The sequence below is a fragment of the Cyprinodon tularosa genome, unplaced genomic scaffold (assembly GCF_016077235.1).
Source record: "Cyprinodon tularosa strain WSP-4 unplaced genomic scaffold, ASM1607723v1 ctg316, whole genome shotgun sequence".
Classification (NCBI taxonomy): Eukaryota; Metazoa; Chordata; class Actinopteri; order Cyprinodontiformes; family Cyprinodontidae; genus Cyprinodon; species Cyprinodon tularosa.
In genome coordinates, this window is record NW_024039026.1 from 171,253 (window position 1) to 192,298 (window position 21,046).

At 39.1% G+C, this 21,046-nt stretch overlaps 1 protein-coding gene across 2 annotated transcripts in view; it reads right to left on the reverse strand.

Annotated features, from left to right (window-relative positions):
* daam2 (dishevelled associated activator of morphogenesis 2) overlaps nucleotides 1-15,301 on the reverse strand; it is a 135,814-nt gene extending 120,513 nt beyond the window's left edge. The window contains exon 1 of one of the 2 annotated variants that reach the window (XM_038292713.1): nucleotides 15,079-15,301. The gene's annotated coding sequence lies outside the window, so the exon portion shown is untranslated. Of the gene's footprint in view, nucleotides 1-11,962; nucleotides 11,985-15,078 lie in introns of those variants that run through there. The other variant, XM_038292715.1, reaches the window with a different exon arrangement.
* Nucleotides 15,302-21,046: the final 5,745 nt, after the last annotated feature.

The following is a 21,046-nucleotide window of genomic DNA, read 5'->3' on the forward strand; positions in this document are numbered from 1 at the left end:
AAGAAAAAAACAGGAGATAAAATCAAAGCATACAGATAATCAAGACCTGAGCTTGCTGCTGAGATTTTGACACCATCCGATGAGGAGTGAGAGATAAGGAGTGCTGAAGACTTCCTGCATTACATGTGCCAGACCACAAAAGGGTTTATGTACTGCGGCCGGTCGCTAAGGCAACCGTCCAGCAAATCAGAGCTCTGCAAGAGGACCAGTGATGCAAGGAAAGGAAGGACTCAGAGGAAAAGGGCAGAACCAGTTTAAAATTCTCATTCTGAATGCACCCTTTTCTTTGGTTTCGTCGGTCTATTTCAATAGATAAATAAAATACATTCATAGACAATAATAAAAAAAGGAAAATGAAATTTATAACCCTTTCATTTTGCAGCCGTTCTCCATCCCTGATGATCCAGCTTGCTAATTGCCAATTTAAAAGATTCTGCTTGTCAGCAGAGCAGGGTGGGGTTAATGACTGAGTGAGTAAGGGGTGGACATGCCGGTGTTTGTACAAAGCAGCAGTTGCACAGCATCTAAACCCAGGGTCGGGTTTGTCTGCCTAATACCCATAATCCACCCCCGCTGCCACCATAAATCCCAGTGGATGACGTCGAGGGCAGCCAGGCAGCTTTACTATGCTGACCTTCTGTCGCCCCTATTTGCCCCTCCAATGATCACAATATAATTTGGTCTGAAATATCTGTGCCGCTCAAAAAGAAAGGGATGTTAGTGGGATCAAAGGAGGGAGAGCGGACATCAAATAATAGTTAAAAGATGGAGCTGACTGAACACACCGGCTGGGAGACTGAAAAAAGTGAGCTATCAAGTTAAGTTGGAAGAGATATCTACTTACTGCATCGTTTACACAGACCGGTTTGATGCATGCCTGATAATTTGTCAGACAGAGGGAACGTTTCCTGGTGATATCTCCCTTGCAAGTACACACAGGCAACAACTGCTTAGAAAGAATCTTATCTCCCCTTACTTGCTGAAGATTTTTTCACCCAATAATAAAAAGTGGTCAAATTTGCTGCAAACCAGCCACAGATTTATCATCTCTAAGAATCTACATTTTTGTTATTTGCAGGGTTTATGCTGCCTTCTTAAAACAAGACTTATAATTATTATGACTCTTCTCATAATAATAATAATATTGTTAACTTTTCAATTTTGCAAATTTTTCATAAGCAAAGAGCATGCTTAGCACTGGTAGCACTATTGAAAAGAAAATTTGGTATTTTCTGTGGGGAATGCAGACCAAAAAATGTATGGTATATATTGCCAAAACTGTAGAGGTAAAAAATGTCCAAAAAGGACATAGACCAGCAGCAGCCAAAGTTAAACTCTCTCTTACTGATAACATCATTTATAAAAGTTTCCCACGTTGTTTCGGTCCTGTCTAACCAAAGCTGACTCATAATGAAAGAATCCGGTTGTCGTCTTCCTTCTCCAACTTCCTTACTAAGGGTTTTAACCTGACCTTGTTATGTTGGTTCTCCAATAATCAATGATTCGACTTTTGAGTAACTGAACAGCTGTGTAACCATCAACATTGAAAATCAGACAATAACTATCTATGCAAGTAAAACAGTCTCAAATCTGACTTTTTTTTGTACACCGTATTTTAAAACAGACTTTTTGTCTAATAAAGCTGCAAAGAAATCAGCTGCAAAAAAGAAAGAAAAAGAAAGCAGAATATTTTGCAGCTGAATTTTTTGCTGGCACATTTTCATCGGATATAAATTCAGTGAAAGGAATTCAATGTTTAAGAAAAATTCAGTGTTTAAACTTCGGTGTACAAAATAAAGGCAGATTCCAATAAGACTGTTTTTCTTCCATATTATTCACATATCTCACAAAAACTAGATATATACTTCTAAGTTTAAACCACAGTAGGGCTGCGATATGATCACAATTTTCAGCAAATTTTGGTCCAATGAAAATTAACACCTGAGAGACTGACTTTCTCACTCCAACACTTAAGATGGCAGTAAAACATGTATATCTCTGTATATCTTGTTTTTTTCTATTATTTTGTTTTCTCTCTATCTCTTTAGTTCTTATGCCCTCTCCATTTCTCACCTCACTTTCCATCTCTTTGACCGTTGTATACGATTTTATTCCATAAATCATTTTCAATAAAATTTTATATATAAGAAGCAAGTGGAACCTTATGGCAACAACCATAATTGTGTGCTTGTGAAAGCAAATCTGTTGGGCTATTATCCAGCTCCTGGACATCAATTCTCAGAACTATATTGGCAAAACAGGACACGGAGGGGGGCTAGAGGGTTTGGTGGGACAATGAAGAGAAAAGAGTGGCAGCTAATACCAGTAGTTCCTTGCATGCGAGCAGAAGTAAGCACATTTCTGCCCAGCTGAAACAATAGACTCTGGACAAGCAAGCTTTGAAGGTCCTGAAAAGGATGAAACCCTGGGGTGAAATACCTACATGCTCCTGGTTAGCTTGTTGGTTGAAAAGAAAAAAAAAAGAGAGAACTTAACAGAAATAGTACAAAAGTAGCAGACAGATATGAAGAACTGAATCTAAAAACATCATCCCCCTAACCATATCCTCATCTCCATGGTTACTGATTGGGTCACTTGATTTTATCCAACAGGCTCCTGTCATTTGTTTAGCTCCCAGACTTCCTGAACGCTGAAGGCCGATAGTTTAAACAAGGAAAGAAAGAGGAAAACATAATCCTGCTTTGAGAAGTTGCTGACCAATGCAAGGAAAGAAGAGGAGGAGGTTGATGGAAGTGGGTAGGGTTTCTTAGCAACCAAAAGAACAGCAGAGGTGGTGGAGGAAGAGGCATCAGCAGGGACAATTTACCACAAGGGAGTGGTGGAGTGTATATCAGAGGGTGATGACATCTGTTTTATCAGGCTTCCTCCTCCATCAGCAGAACAGGGATTTAGAAATTGGAACCAGAATCAACATGAGCACCTGTGTTTTTCATTAGCAGTGACCAGTTACAGCACATAAAACTACAGAAAACAGCAAAGTGTACGCCAAGAGGGAGAACTAAGGTTGCCGTTGCAGGTGAATGTCAGAAATTACTAAAGCAAAGGGAAATTGGACTGCCTTTTAGTGTTTCCAGATGATGAACAACACTCCAATAAAGTTAAATAAGAAGAAATGGTGCAGTTTATAAAAAAGTTGCAAATAAACACCTCGCCTTTCAACAGTCCATTTAAACCTGCCTGAGATCAATCTGCTCTCCTGAGGGATGAAAGCAGAAGGCATCTTTACTGAGCAAGCCTCTCCAGAGACAGAACTGTATTCATTCCCATCCTGAATGCTTTAATCGCTGCCAACCAAGTAGTTTGTCATTCAGAATAAAGAAGTTTCTGGCATGGAGGACATGGCTCAGGTCCCCCATAAGATTTTTTTTTTTAGTAGCACAAAGGCAAAAAAGAAAAAACAAATACAGAACAGTTCTTGGATCTTTAACTGCTAAATCCATCTCAAAGCTCAGACTGAGAGCAGTGGCAGGGAGCTCAGAAGATGCATTAGGGTCTGGAAGAATCCTGAAGCCTGCAGTAAAAATGCCCATCACTGCTTTCTATTCCACTTAAGAGGCTTTGAAGTGTAACACAAAGTTATTACACAATTAGAAAGAAATGCATGGGAAGATGGTAGAAGCCAAATGTAGTCATGTAAAACTTGGTGGAAGAGTTATGATGGTGTTTATCTTTTATTTTTTTTACTCCTTGGGAGTTTGGTTTTGAAATAAAGTGAGATCTCTGGAGAGATGTCAGCCTGATACTGTGTGCATTTTTCCTCCAATCTTTCGGTTTATATTTATCCAATTTCTATTTTCATTAGATGAGATTGGCATAGGAGTATTATGATGGATTAGTGAAATAAGTGAAAATGATCCATCTGCATCCTAAATCTATTTCACCAATTAAGTGAATTACAAAAAGTAAATTAAGTGTTGAGACGGAGGGATCTACCATGGCCTACCTTTGGGGAAATTGAAAGATAAATAGGTAAATCACATTCCTGAGTTCCTGCCCATTCTTCCTCAAAAAAAATCAAACTTTCCCATACTAACTTTTACTGATGAGGACTTGTTACAGTTTATTTTATCTCATATATACTGAGGATAAGAGAAAGGATGGACAGAAGAGAAAGAAACAAGGACGGACGCATACATAGCAGGCAGAAATTAACCAAGGCACGAAGATCCAGAGAATCTGATATGAAATTTGTAAACAAATATATTTCCACACTATTTTCTTTTTGTGTATGTTTTAAGATCTCAAACAAACGTACTGAAAGGGCAAGACTTTTCCACAATTTTCCAGATGGCTGAGCAACCCTCACACTCAACAGGCAAGAAAGCAATCTGTACCGTATTTTCCGCACTATAAGGCGCACCTAAAAATCTCAAATTATCTCAAAAGCCGACAGTGTGCCTTATAATCCGGTGCGCCTTATATATGGCAACTACGGTAAGCAGCCGCCGAAGGCAGGAATTGTCACTGAACTGCTAGACAGCAGCAGCGACACTGACTCGATCAATGACGACTTCGAAGAGTCGGAGCCGGGCATGTTGGATCCCGTATTCGCCCAACTGTTTAATTCGGACACCGAAGAAGAAGAATTCCAGGGATTCGTGGATGAGGAATAACTTAGTAAAGTGAGCTTTACGTGCTTATTTTGTGTGTTGTGTGATATTAACGTTTGAGCAACGTTAAGTTATTGATATATTGTTATCGCTTTGCACTATTTCGAGTGTTACTATATTGTGATTAGTATTATTATTGAAACAACAAGAGATCCCCCCCCCACTATGTGGGGTGTATTAACATTGCACTACATGTTATACCTTAAACTATTAATAAAGTTGAACTGACCTATCTGACTGTTTTGTTGACATTCCCTTTAGCGCAGCTACATCTAATTCATGCATAGAGTAACCCCCAGCCTCTACTGTAGCATCTATTGTATGCGCCTTATAATGCGGCGTGCCTTATATATGGACAAAGTTTTAAAATAGGTCATTCATTGAATGTGCGTCTTATAGTGCAGAAAATACGGTAATTCCTAACTCCTGTGGTGTTGGTAAATAACCTGTATTTTAGGGGAATCCCATAAAGATCTTAAAATAAAACCTGGAAAAGCACCAAATGTATAAAAGGAAAAACTCTCCTGTCACAGGCAACAAAACTTGATATTAATGATAGAAAATCCCCCGAAAAAACATATTAAAGCTATAAGTGTCCTTATGAGGGTTAGTGCCAAATAGCAGCCTTGATTAGTAAAACTGCTTTTCTTATGATAAAAACTTCACATACGAAGGTCGACAATAAGAACATACTCTGTATGCTGGGCCAAAGTAAACCCTTAACAGCCATGGTTCTTCTTAAATCTGTGACATATCAGAAATTGACTTAATCTCTATCCAGCATCAGAGTTGATTTATTGGTAAGGAGTTCGTTATGTCAGTCTTCCTTATGACTGTGCTGAAAGCCTTAAAGCCTCCTTACAAAAAATAAAAACTGAAAAGAAAACCAATGCTGTTGAGTCTAACAATAAAAATGAGGTTCCAGGTCAAACAAATACCTTAGAAATGCCGTTTGACAGAGAGTCTATAGAGACGGCAAATGAATTCTGCTCCTTACCACGAGTGGTTGCTGACACAACAAGGGCCCCAGAGCCAGTGGTGGGGCCCAACATATCAGAATATGGAGGACACCCAAGGGAAAAGCCGGTCCAGAGAGCGGGGGACTCTCACGGACAGTGGAGACATTTTCCCACAATCAAACACAAACAGAGCAGCTCAGAGCAATGAAAAGGGGAAAGGAGATGGAGGGAGGGAGGTTAGGTGGAAGATCTGATAGTTACGAGAGCACATCTGAAAGAATGCAAGATTACATTGCGTTTTGAAAGATCAGAATATACTAAAGGATGGACACAACATTTTTCCCAGCATGTTTAACCTGTAAGTCACCTTAAGTTTCAGAAGCCCTGAGGGCTCCATAGGCCTCCACTAGATTATTTTGCCAAATCCACAGAGTTCACTGGTAAATGGCCTCAATTAAGGTAATCTGTGTTGTGAAAAGTCCTATGAAACAAGTACCATCTGTTGAAAATTAAACAGGGTGTCAGATCACAGACGACATCTGGACAATTAACGTGGAAGAGTTAGAGCCAATCGAGAGGGGAAAACTAAGCAAAAAAACAAACAACCAAAAAAATAATAATCCAGCCTCTCAACGACAGATGGATGAAAGAAAAAAAAAAAAACCTGACAAGCTCAACTATTGCTCACTAAATAAAAGATTTGAAGGCTCATGTTAGAGATATTTTTTTTTTGTCTTTTGAGATTAAGACATTAAAAAATCCAGTGCATGCTGTCGTTTTGCCACTTCAAAATCATGTTAGTCATTTCACACTGGTCATGTGAAGTGGAAGATATTTCATGCAAACTTCAGTTTCTACCTGCCAGACAGATAGTCAAAATTCTGGTTGACATCCATTAGCTTAAAACTGTCTGATTCTGTTAGTTCAATCTCTAACGTTCTGCTCTCTCTGCTTTTTCTCATAGTAGCTTCATCTGGTCTGTTCCTGTTTGGCTGTGGCTCCATCCTGGAGAGAAATATCAGCTGTGCTGCTGCCATCAATACCTTTGTTTATAGATGTTGGAGATCGGCCTGTTTTTCAGTGTAGTCCTGTTTCTCTGACAATGACTAACTGGATATGCTCTCTTCATCCTCTGACATGGGAGCTGGCTCAGAGATCATCTGCCTGGCTGTGTGTTTCCTGGACGGGGACGCCTTTTATAGCAGCTTTTTCTATCTCTGCTTCTGTCTCCTTGAACCCCAGACGGCTTCGGCAGATGGCCGCTCACACTGAGCCTGGTTCTGCTGGAGGTTTTTTCCTGTTAAAAGGGAGTTTTTCCCTCTCCACTGTCGCTACATTATGCTTAGTGTGAGGGATTGCCTTCAAGTCAACGAGTCGATGCAATCAACTGGTTTACCTTAGATAGAAAACGCTGAATAATTTGACTTGATGATCTGGTGAACTGTAAAGTGCCTTGAGATTACATGTTGTAAATTGGCGCTATAGAAATAAACTGAATTGAAATTGAATTGAAAACTAGTCTCTGTATTTTACTTATAGTTTACAGTAAGGATATGTACTTTTTGGAGTCCCATACCAAATACCAACAAGCAGGAGGTCATGTAGAATAACTCATCAGGGGTTCTCAGCTGTCATATTTTTAGTCTACCAGTGAAAACAGGAATTCAAACAAAAATAAAATAAATGGCCTTAAAGTGGAATACAGTGTTTTAAAAAAAATATATATATATCATTCAAAGTTGCAGATTTAAGCATAACTAATAGAGTGCATTCGTACATACAGGGACAAATTGAAGTGGGGCTGAATTAAAATATTGCATTGACTTCTGCAACCCTGATATACTTCTGAAGAAGTTTTTGCTTCAGCAACTGGTAAACAATGACTTTCAACTACAGATCTAAAGACTACATCTTCGAGAAAAATGAAGCAGGCAAGCCTCTGTTTGGAGAGGGTCTGCAAAAGTTTTCAAACTTCCTTTTATAGAAGCAGCGCCCAGTGCTAGAGATCATGGCCATTATAAATAAGAAGCTGGAATGCAGAGGAGGAGGGGAGGGGGCGGTGGAAAATAAACATCCATGCTGCTCCGTTATCTGCACCCAGCTGAGCAGCTTAGAGGCCAGTCCCCACAGATGATGTCACACTGGCGCGGTCTCACTGTGCGAGCGGGGGATCTCATGAGGCTACAGTTAACTTGTTCATTCATGAATGCCTTGATTTATTAAACTGCAATAAATGACCTTAAATAAATACAACTTTACAGGAATACCTTCACAAAGGCAAGTAGTGTTTTCCAAATAAAATCATACCAGAAATATATCTGAAGCATTTTTGCATCGAGTAATATCAGGAGAAGCATTGGTGTAGTATATCCAGGCGCCACTTTTCACAATAAATTTAGCAGCAAAGTAAATTTAAGATGTAAAGGTGAGTGGAAACCTGCAGTCAAGAGAATGAGGTTGGGGTTGATGCATTGGAGGTTTTATAAATGATCCCATATGTGCTCCAGATCCCAAGTGAAAGAGCTGCTTTGTGTTCGGTGACGTAGCACGCGGCCGGGTCCCTCGTGGACTCCCCTTCCACTTCCCTCCTCTAACAAAACCCTTTCTCGGTAGCTCAGGGTAACACTAGACATGGGGCAGAAACATGGCGTTTGGGTGCCCGAATCTCAGCCCGCCTTCCTGCTGCCTGTTTTGATGGGAGCTAATTACCTGTGACTACTTGGAGCCCGAAACAACCGGCACATTGATGTTTGATGGGAGAAGAGGGACAGAGGGTTAAGACGACTGACCAAAGAGGGGGAGATGGCTGTCACAGCGCAAAGAAATATTAGGACGTTCTCAACCTCTATTACCCTCTGAGCTAAATAGCTTCCATTCATGGAGAAGTAATTGTCAGAGCCAATCTAACTTGCCCACCTGGTCCCAAGACTCTGCTGTGATTCACAGACTAATCATCCAACAATCACAGCAACCTCAAAGTACCTTCATTTTATATGGGAGGTATTTATAGCAGGGGTGGAAATATGCACATTCAATTGAGTAGTCAGGGCAGCAAACTAATGTTTCCAAAAACACCACAGCGGCTCAGAAAAGCCAAACAGGGGTTTTCTTTCATATTCAAGAAAAAAAAAAACTTATTATAATTCACATAAACAATTTCTGCTTCTCATTTTTACATCAGCAGCTAATGTGGTACAGTAGAAATTAAATGAATGCTAGATTATACACTAAAATAGGCGAGAGCTCAGAAGTTGTGTCCTTTCCTTCAGTTTCCCTTGAGACAATATGATTTTATAAATAGAAGAAAAAGACCAGATCCAAGTTTCTTTTCTCAATCCATCTGAAATCAAATTGTATATTTTTTTTTATTTAGATATTAGCTGTTTATGTCTTCAGAGACAAGAGATTTTCAAGGAACCAAGATGTTTTTATAGCAATTAATGAAAAGTTCTCCATTCTTAAAGGTCCTTCCTTTAGAAACATGATTTTATGACCATTTAATCTACTGGATCAAAGCAGTGCATGTATTGTGCAACTTTTCCATTATAATAGGGAGGAAATAAAAGAATAAACATGGTCAAGACTTTTGGATAGTATGGAAAAGTACTGATGTAAGAGCATCTGTCCGCTCAGAGAACCAATTCTTAGAAGAGAAAAGATACTGAAGTATTGTACTTTACATTATCCTTTGGGAACAATTGGCCCATTCTTATTGTGAAGATATTTACAAGTGAATGAGAAAATAATCTGTATATGATCAGCTTAAACTCCTACATTTGCTGACAATCCTATTATGACTATTTATCATAATTATCCCGAAAATGTTCCTGCTGCAGGTCATTTAACCACATAACTGCTTGTGGGCGTCTTGGTGAGATGGTTTAGATTTTGTAAAGTAATGTCTTCTAAAGGTGTTATAACTAAAAGATCACTTTCTTATAGTAGACTGAAGACATTAATAAACCGAAGTCGAAGAATGACGGAATGCTAACAGCTTCGGCAAAGGCTGATTTTAAATGTTTAAATGAGACGAAGCTGAAAATAGTGTGGATGTTAAAACACATCATTGAAGCCAAAGATGTTCCAAGCTGTATCAATCAGTCCAAGGAAATGCAAGTTCAGCAGAGAAACTAAAAATGTACCAAACTGCTCTTTACCATTAGTATGACAGTATAGCCCATGTGTACAAACTGTTATAGTTTGATCATATTCTAACACCTTTAAGGATTTCTTCATCTTATGAAACTCACTCTGATATGACATCTTTCTACTGCAGATAAAGGAATCATTAGTGATCAAAAATTCACAGAACATTAATAAAGACTTTTTTGCCAAATTAAAGTATGCATAGCTCATCATATACCACTCAATTCATTCATTATGCAAAGCAGAGTCCTGGCCTCAATTTAAGATCTACAGAACAAAAAGATGAGAGACAGGTAGGATTAAGATTGTATCGCAGAACTTCACACTCGAGTGAACCTAATGTTGTTCTGATGCCAAGGGTCTCTGGCACACCGGGAGCATTCCTGTTATGCTCCATTGGAGGTTCTGTACAGTGGAAGAACAGCCAAACTACTCTATGGAAGAAACGGACCAGATCCTACAGCAGCCACCCTCCATTAAACTGCTGATTGTCCCATTATGCTCTCAATTATGCTCAAATTTTAATCCGCAAAAAGAAAACATCGGGCTATAAAGGTAAATTAAACCTCTGGAAAACTTTGAAAATCATTTTAAATGTAACTTTTACCTTTTAGATTTCAGATTAAAACTTTTATAGTCCTTAAACAGCCAATTAAAAACAAGTTAATCTCAGCTTTTATATAATCTACACACTTTCCTGGACGGCTCGCCTTTTATAGCAGCTTTTTGTATCTCTGCTTCTGTCTCCTTGAACCCCAGTCGGCCTCGAAAGATGGCCGCTCACACTGAGCCTGGTTCTGCTGGAGGTTTCTTCCTGTTCAAAGGGAGTTTTTCCTCTCCACTGTCACTACATTCATGCTTAGTGTGAGGGATTGCCTTTGAGTCAATGAGTCGATGCAATCAACAGGTTTTCCTTCGATAGAAAACTTTGAATCAATCTGACTGGATGAACCGGCTGAACTGAAATGTGCTTTGAGATTATGTGTTGTGAATTGGCACTATAGAAATAAACTGAATTGAAGGTCGGAATATTTATATGATTATTATAATGGTATTTTCAACATATTTTAAATGCTTATTAGTTTGATGTTAACGGAACATTCCAGCACATATAAACAGCTAAAAACATAATATTGATCTTAATTTAGCAACCATTACAGGTGAGAAAACCAATTAAGTAATAGAGACAATTATAATTCTGTGACTTATTACAATCCAAGTCTGAATTCAGTTTTTGTCCCTTCCAATGTCTCTTTAAGGGGTATTATAAAAAGGTGTTAACATTTTATTATTGACACTTAACTTTAAAGCACTGCAATGAAACTGAAAAATGCTATTTTCATATTATCTCAGTAACTCTATCCACAAAAACAAGTGTTAAAACCTCAACTTGATAGTGTTTCTATGTGCTGCAATTTCTGAGAAAATATAATGAAAATATAATGCCCATGGTAACCAGATTCTATCTACATTTTTAATCATAAAAAAGTAGTAAGATTTTAAGAGCTGATACTTTCTTAACTTTTTATTCAAAATAACTTATTTAACATGCAAGTACAACCACAAGGGGAGGAAGTGGGACAGGGTCAACCCTTTGTCTGGTTTTGTCTTAAACCATCACAGCTAATTACTCCCAGACGACTTTTTGTGCTCAGGATCTCTGCAAAGATGCAGCGATCCAGTATGCCACCACAGAAAGAGACGCAGAGACTAACTCAAAGCCTGATATAACTGCTGTGGGCACTCACTGTGGGTTTGACGATGTTTGCTACATGCATTATAGGGTCGTAGTAAGTCCAAACAAGAATAGGTTTACTTTAGGCACGGAAGAAGTAGATCACCTAAAAGTGATACATTTGAACTGGTGCTTTAACCAGCAGGTGATAGTTGGTCATTTTGATTTTTGTGTTGCATTACTGATTTTGATGCACAGGCAGTAGGACCTGGTTATACCGAAGGTTTATCTCATTGACCACTTAATACCTACAAAGGATTATTAATACAGTAAACTTCAGTCGATGTTATAGGGAGACATTTCTGTCTCTAAGCTGAATTTTATCCTCTTCCTTTATAAGAAAAACACATTTCTAGAGCTTGCCATCATTTTTAGACAAGTTTTGTATTGACTGCACGGATAAGTCAGTCTTTTACTTAAGATGCCACTTTGACCTATACATCGGAAATACATTTAGACAATGTTTACAAATGACGTTATATTTTACAAACCAGATGTACCTTCAGAAGAAATACTGGTCCACAAAGACCCAGAAGAGTTGAGTGATATGGCCACTATTCAGGAAAAACAGCACATGACTTTTACCTTTGCTACTCAAAGTTCAGAATAACCTGTCAATCCGAACCTCAGGCACTCTAAGACCCGACTAAAGCTCCGCTCTTCGCTCCTGGTAACAAAGCCCTCCCTCCTCTTTATGGCATGTTGGTTTGGGCTTTGTAAACATCAGAAATCTTGTGTTGTACCTCCCAGCCACACCGTGCTGATCAAGGCTCCCACTCATCCTTCCTCCAACAGAAACACACTCACACACATAAGCAGAAGCATTTCACCCTCTGCTCAGTCAGCAAGGCTGCAGCCAAAAGCAGAACACCTCAGTGCAGTGGCTCTGTTACTCTTGGATGTCAGACATATATTCTTTCCCCAAGCCACCCCCCACTTCGAAAACACACAGGTAGCTGGTTAAAGATTCAGCTCTTTAGTCAAAACACTGGACCTAAAAATACTCTGCAGGATCACACTTTTCCAGCCAGACTGGGGAACAATCAGATATATTCCTGTTCTGTATGTGAAATCTAACATGCAGCTGAAACTGTAAAAAGCTTAAAGCGCATTAAAAGATCAGCCCTCTGCTCGGAGGGCTGCTGCCCGCTAAAGACCAGGGCTTTCAATAAATCCATCCATTGCTGATAGCCATTAGCACAGCCAAGTGGGGTTGAAGTAAGCAGCCTGTTGATGTCTGTTCTATGAGTTTCAAAAAATTGTGAAAAAAGAACTTGAGCCTTGCATGGACAAATCCTGCAATCGCTCCCTATCGCTATAGGTCAGCATGATTAAAATGTCTTAATCCATTTCAATCCTTAAACCTATAATGCTCTTTTATAAATGTTTTTTCTTTTCTTATTGCTGGGCACAATTTTAAAACAGTTGAGGCTTAGATAAATATTTGGTTCACCATTTGCTTCAACTAAGTACTGCAGAACGTTTACAGGATGCATGAGTTGCTTTTCTTCTTTTACATAAAATTTTAAATGTTTTCCATATATTTGTATTGGACCCCTAAACCATGTAGTCACTGATATATTTATCCAATTCATCTTTGCAAACTTTTTCAGGGTCATTCAGTTGGATGGAGAGCATCGGTTTTCCTTTTTGCTATCAAGTGGATTTATGTCTGTACTTTGACAGGGCCATTCTAACCCATGAATAGGGCGCAATTGTAAGGTTATCATGCCGGAAGGCCAAACATCCACCCCAATCATAACTTTTTGCAGGAACTAGAAGTTTTCTTCCAGAATTTCTATATTTAGCTTCATCCATCTTCACATTAATTCCCATCTGTTTTCCTGTCCCTGTTAAAGAATAGTGTCCCCACAGCATGATGAGGGTGCTGTTGTTTGTCACCATACAGATGGCTGTGCACAACCATAGAGCTGATTGGAGCACTTTGTTTTTTTCTTTGGTTTAAAGATTTTCTAACAAAACTTTATGTGTCTTTAAATAAAAAAAAAGCTTTTTTGTTGTCTGTCAACCATATGGGTCATATTTATGAACCGTAGAACTAATTATTATTGGGTCAACAAAGCCTTCCTCATGTTATATGGATGTCTGCAGCTCCTGTACAGTTACTCTGTGATAAAAGGCAGCTTTTTCATTAAAATTTACTTTACTTTGTGTGGGTCTGTTCCATAATGCTACATATAAAAATACAGTCTAAAGTCTGTATTTGCAATTTGGAAAAAGGTGAACACATATACTTGTGCAAGGAATTGTGTTCCCAATTCATTGAAGAAGAATGTAATATATGCATGTTATATATATGCATATATGTTATATATGCTCAGGGAAAGCTGCATGAGTGATCATTTTGTGCTTAGAATGGTGCTATACTTATAAAGCGTCCGCAACCAGCCAAGAAGATCCATCGCTGCATTAGGACCAGATGTTCAGCCAGATTAACCAGCTCTCAGTGTCTCCCCAATCCTATAAACCAACAAGCTGCATGGGCCATAAAAGAGGAAGATGCCCTCGAGACTCGAGGCATTTGGTTCAGCTCTTATTCTCTTTTTCATATTTAAATAGCACGTAGTTTCAAGACAAGTATAACTAACAGGATTAGTAGTTGTTCTTTTTTTAAACATGTTATATTTAGACACTCAAACTCTTCTTTTATGTTAGAGAAGGTGATATCTGATGCACCAATGTTTGGATGGGAAACAGTGAACTCTAATCCAGGAGAAAGGCACACTGCTGGCAACAATAAGCAAAGTGATTTGTCACATTTACTATACCACTGGGATCATCTTGCAAATACATCTAAATATAAGCTTTAAAAAAGTACAATTACATTTAATTATTCCACTTTTCAAGTGAAATAAAATCATTTTCTTTATATGTGAAAACATTCACTGTCACAAAAGACTAATATCAGTAAAACATAGATTTAAAGAATAGAATATCTCTTCTAACTAATGTGAAAAGGACGTGGAGATCAGACCCATCACTGCATCTCATTTCTTAGTAGGAAAAAAGTGTCTGTGTGAAGCAGAAATAGGATGACACAGCAGCTGATGGGAAACAGCGTCCTCTATTGACACCCGCTGGTACTAACGTGTGTCCGATTAGCCTAGTGAACGCACGACACCGGTATAAAATCGAGGTCAAATGCGTGAATTCAAGCGTTTTTTTATCAAATCTGCACATTAATAGGTCAAATATTTGAAAAAATACTTGAAGAAAATCCAAGAGGACGTAAAACTGTCATGCGCAGAATTGCATATAAATTAACCAATAAGACTGTAGCGGCCTATAAGGTATTATTTCATAACTGATAGACATGGGAGGATTATTATAGTTATTCAATACCAGTCTCTAAAATTATTGCATGAAACGTAAGGCTATATAAAGCTGGAAATCCAGTAGATTGTATTTAATATTTAATATGCGCCTCAGCCGGGAAGCAAAGATCCATCATATCTAATGTTAATAGAAACATTTGAAAAATGATCCAAACACATCAGTTTCAGATCCTAAAGGTTCTTCAGATATCAGCAGCGTCAGACCTGCGGCGCACCGCGCACCGCCGCTGCTTCACAGATCAGCGACTCACCTGCGAGGCTCTGCGCGAGGAAGCTGTCACCGCTCGGTAATAATAATCCTGGGGGGGAGGATGTTAGAGAGCAGGCAGGGGATGAGAACTGGGAGCGGAGAGCAGATCCCCCTGGTCTGGTCGAAGGAGGCTGGTCATTCAGCTGAGGGTGTAGAGAGGAGAGACGGATCTGACAAGTCGGTGGAAACGGCAGCACCACGCCTCCCTCCTTAAAGCCACCGCGCTCCGGATGGCTGTCAGCATGTCGCGATGCCAGATCACCGGCCACCAGAGGCGGAGCCAGAACATTTTTATAAAGGTGGCCAGGCAGTAACCAATGTATACTGAGGGGGGGCCGAAAGCGGATAGGTGCCAGAACCTCAGGGTCAATCTACACTGTTCCAATAGGAAAAATTAATGAGCACAACATCTTTATTTTACAGAAGAGGACCACTGGAAAAAAAAAAAAAAAAAGTTAACTGACTTACATTTTATTTCAGTTTAGTATGGGGAAAAAGTCAGAATTCTGACTTTTCTTTCTCAGAATTCTGACTTTAATCTCAGAATTCTGACTTTAATCTCAGAAATCTGACTTTTTTCTCAGAATTCTGACTTTAATCTAAGAATTCTGACTTTAATCTCAGAAATCTGACTTTTTTCTCAGAATTCTGACTTTAATCTCAGAATTCTGACTTTAATCTAAGAATTCTAACTTTTTTTTCTCAGAATTCTGACTTTAATCTCAGAATTCTGACTTTTTTCTCAGAATTCTGACTGAATTTTGACAATAAAAAAAGTCAGAATTCTGAGAAAAATGTCAGAATTCTGACTTTTTTTTCTCATACTAAACTGAAATAAAATTTTAAAATCAGAAAGCTTTTTTTTTTCCAGTGGCCCTAATCCTCTTCCGTTATATTTTCTAATTAAAGACAAACTATATTTTACTACAGCCTTTGCTGTAGTAAAATATAGTTTGTCGCTATTATTTAAACATCCATGCTTTATAGATAAAAGGTATAATGGATACAATTCTTTCAGGTTTAAGTTCTGGGGCAAACATCTCTTCCTTTGTCATTACTTACCTGCTTTTATCAACAATTATTCTGCATGAAATTGATATTTACAGATACTAATATATACACAAATTGATTATTAAGTTTTTATTAAAATAGTTATTTATCTATGATTTCACTGAAGACTCCTTTGTGACTTTCAGAGACACGTCATTTTCTCTGTATCCCATATAACACAAAATCTATTTCTGAAAAGAGCGTGAATTCTGTACTTTTCATCTTTAATATTAGTCACATTATTTTTGTTGTCAAATAATTAATATATGAAAAATTTTACTGTTTTGAATATTCCACTTGAGAGTGTTACTGCTGCCACCGTCTGTATTAGAGGGAAATAAATGGGAGGGGTGGCCACAGGGGTGGCCAATGATTAGCTAAGGGTGGCCATGGCCACCCCTGGCCCCCCCATCTAGATCCACCCCTGATTTTTACACTATTCATTTTTACACCATTATTATCTTTTCACATACTTTCCTTACTGCAAATTAGAAACCCACTGGACCCTGCATACTAGGTTAAAGGTCAGAGGTCAGAGTATTTTGCCTTTGCGTCCACTGTTCTGCACCAGATAGGTTCAACTATACATCCACATGTGGGTAGATGTTGTTCCTTTTGCAGAAATTGCCTCAAGAAATCTCTATTCTCCCACTCTGCAGAATCTGATTGTTCAATCTCTAACATTCTGCTCTCTCTAATTTTTCCTCATAGTAGCTTCATCTGGTCTGTTCCTGTTTGGCTGTGACTCCATCCTGGAGAGAAATATCAGCTGTGCTGCTGCCCTCAGCACCTTTGTTTATACATGTTGGAGATCACCCTGTTTTTCAGTGTACAGTAGTCCTGTTTCTCTGACTGGGACTGGCTGGATGTGCTCTCTTCATCCTCTGAAATGGGAGCTGACTCAAAGCTTGGCCTGGCTGTCTGTTTCCTGGATGGGGTCACCTTTTAAAGTTGCTTTTTGTATCTCTCCCTCTGTCTCCTTGAACCCCAGTCGGCTTCGGCAGATGGCCGCTCAAACTGAGCCTGGTTCTGCTGGAGGTTTCTTCCTGTTAAAAGGGCATGTTTCCTCTCCACTGTCGCTACAAGCATGTTTAGTGTGAGGGATTGCTGAAGAGTCAATGAGTCGATGCAATCAGCTGGTTTTCCTTAGATAGAAAACCTTGAATCAATCTGACTGGATGATCTGGTGAACTGTAAAGTGCCTTGAGATGACATGTTGTGAATTGGCGCTATATAAATAAACTGAATTGAATTGAATTGGGACTCCCAAAAGTGTACTCCTTTGCCTAATCCTGCAGGTTTTTTATCATTTGAAAAGCTGTAAACACAACTGAATTGTTAATTTTCCTTTATTTTTGAAAGTAAATGAAAGAGTATTAAACCAAAGTTTAGGTTAATTTAATACATATTCACCAAAAGCATTTATTTGCTTACTTTTATTTGTAAATTATTCCCATTTGGTTTCCTTGTGTTGTCAACTGTATTGTTTAAAACTCAGCATTGAAAATATATGAAATGATCAATTCCAGTGTAAAACGTTTGGCATGTTTTGAGTTTGTAGTTCAAATAAAGTCAAGTTTCCATGATGCAGAGTAAATGTTCTGCTATCCCAGCTGCCAAGTATCTAATCCTCTGAAATATGAAGAAAACAATGTCCCCGACTTTGTTTTGATCGTCTCACGCCGTGTAATCTGCTAAATTCAGGGCACAACTGCCGACATGGGCTCAAACTCACACGTCAGTAGTGAAACTCTTGTGATATTGAAACGAAAATGAGCCCTGCTGTAATGTTCTGCAGATTGAGGGAGATAATTCCTCCTGAAGGTCTGTAAACAGGTCTGAAGTGAGCTAATAGTTTCTGTCCCTGTGGCTGTTTAGATCATTCAGGCTGTAGACTGCCTGAATGAATGAGGACCGAGAACTGACTAATATCTGTCAGAGGAAATGTGTTAAGGTCATGTTTAGAGTCTGCGATATTTAGTGAGGTCTGTTTTCTGTCAACACACCAGACAATAATTCAACAAGAGCCTCAATGCCAAGAGCACTGGACGAGCAGGAGACCTTAAGAACCAATGAGAAACATTGGGGCTGAAGAATATTTCCATACATCAGTATTTTACAAAAATACTTTTTTCTGGATTCTGTTATTAAACTCTTACAAACTTTTTTTCTCCATCCAAAACTACTCCTTTGAATTTTTCTGTCTTGTCAAAAAAGTCTTTTGAAAAGAATCTAAATCAAGCTGGGGTTTTTTTCTGCTTTCATTAAAGAAAACCTTACATGTCTGACCTGGATAATAAAGAACAAACCAGTAGCTGCTTTATCTTCTTCCATGATATTTCAGACGTCCTCTTTTAAAAAACAGCTCAAGCTCAACCTGATTGGGTGCAGCCTTTAAACATCATAACCCTCTCATCAGTCATGGTAACCGACACAATTTGATCTCAACCATCAAATTGCAGCTCTTTGCTTTTAACCAAGCATTGCATTTTGCTCTAATCTTTGTTTTCACCTTGTTCATTGTGTTTTGCACTAAACGGCTGGTTATACTCCTGCAGCAGTGTGTCGCAGGCATGACGCAGATAGTTTTGATTTATGCCCAATATTGAAGCGTGGTCTGCGCTATGTTATTCCATTCCTTCAACGCAAGAGGGACAAGCATGCACTAGCTGTGGGTCTAGATACGGCCGAGGCAACGAGGAAGTGGAAAAACGCAAGGAGCAAATTTGTGCGACAATGGAGGGACGTGAGGGTGAAAAAGAGCGGGGATCCAGGTGGAAAAAGGGTCTCAGCGTTCTTGCGCATCTTGCTCTTCTAGCTGGTCCATCTTCACGAGTCGTTTTCCACAATGGCGGTCATACAAACAAAACAAGCCGGTAAGGTACCAAACAGGAAATACAGATAGTGTAGAGCGGATGTAGATTTGACCAATCAGAGGCTTCCTGTCTGCGGTACTGTTTGCAGTCATCTACAATTTGGGAGAGGTGCAGCAGGGTGTCTGCATTACCTGCGACACATGCAGACGTATAAATCAGCCTTGAGGGTGTCAGATCCAACTTTTTCATTTCCGATACGATACAGATATTTAAGCGCTGACAATTGGCTGATACCGATTTTGACCTTATACAATGTTAGTATGAAACGTACAACTTCTCTTACTTATTTCACACTGTGGAATGTTAGAAAAGGTTTGATCAAGTAATATTACTAAAACTAAGAACGACAGTGAACAGCAGACGGTATGAAAACAACTAACCCATGTAACCAATAAGTTACAGAAACTTCTAACAGAAGCATTTGCATTAGCGTGAAAATATGTGCGATATTAGATGGCGGATAAAATCCGATATCAATTTTTTGGCTAATATTCAGAGATGGCAAAAGTACTCACTTTCCGTACTTGAGTAAAAGTACAGGTACTTGTGTTAAAAAATACTCTGGTAAAAGTGGAAGTACTGATTAGACTTCTTTACTCAAGTAAAAGTAACAAAGTACAGGCTTGTAAATTTACTTAAAGTATAAAAGTAAAAGTAGAAACCACTTTTTTCATGCCGTTGCCTACATTTTAAATGGATGTCTGCCAATAGGACTAGATCGCCGTTGTGTTCATTTTCAATCATCTCGTCGTCCATACTACTATGCTAACGCCACCGCCACCAAGCTGCAATGATTTGCCGCGAATGAATACCGCCGAATCTGTCGATTCATCTTGTAGTGGTGCGTCAAATGCAACGTAGATTCCCATCCAATTAGATTGAATATGGTATTGATGACGTGAAAAATAATAACGGTAACTCCATTGAAATGATTCAAAACTAAAGTAACGAGCCAATTTTTTAAAATGTAAGGAGTAGAAAGTACAGATATTTGTGTAAAAATGTAAGGAGTAGAAGTAAAAAGTCGCCATAAAAATAAGTAGTAAAGTAAAGTAAAAATATCAGAAAAATCTACTTAAGTACAGTAACAAAGTATTTGTACTTCGTTACTTCCCATCTCTGCTAATATTGCACCGAAATCTGATAGAAATATCAGAATGGGACATCCCTACTTCCTGCATCCCCCCTATGACTTGTAACTGGGCTGCAAATGAATGCTTCTCCTAGCGTCTCCAGACTGCACAACTAACAATTAATGTGCTGTCACCAGGTTTTAGCTCTGTTGTTGATTCTGAGCTGCTAATTTCTGCAGTGCCTGGTACTGTACCATGGATCTGTTGGTTTAAAATGGACCCCCAGATCACAGGAGGTTTGCAGTTGTAACATAGTGTTGGGAGCTGGAGAAGTTCCACCTTCCTCCAGCAGAGTCCACCGTGGATCCTCCTGAGCTGAGCTGCCTGCACACCTGTGACTGATCATCTCATCAGGAGGACCACAGTATTTAAGCTGTCTTCAGACCTTGCCTCGACGCCACAGTGTTTAATCAATTTGGTTAGCACCTAAGCCTAGAACCTCCTGAGAACTTTGCTATCTCTGAGTCCAGTTTGGATTCTAACCTTTTGTCTCTGCTTCCAGGTTACCTGTTTTCTCCTGTGAAGCTCTAGAAGAGCTTAACCTGCCGAGCCTGCCCTCTGAGCCAAACCTGAAGACTCTCGTCTGGATTTCCAAGCAGCTCTGGATTTAGAGCTGGAAACTCAAACCAAGGTCAACACCCTCACTAGAAGTAAGACGCTGAAACAGTTATCGGACTCTGCTGAACCAAACCATCTCCGGACCCAACAGTTCCTCTCCCAAAGTCTCTTCTACTCATCTCAAGGTACAAACCAGAAACTCTCAAGATCAATCCCAACCAAGCCAACGCTAACTGAACTGTCTCCCTCACAGACTCCAGTGAACCAGTCCCCAGGCCTGAACCAGCAAACTGTACATTTACTACGTGCTTGTGTTACAATAAACTTGTTAACCTTTCCCCTGAGTCCGTTG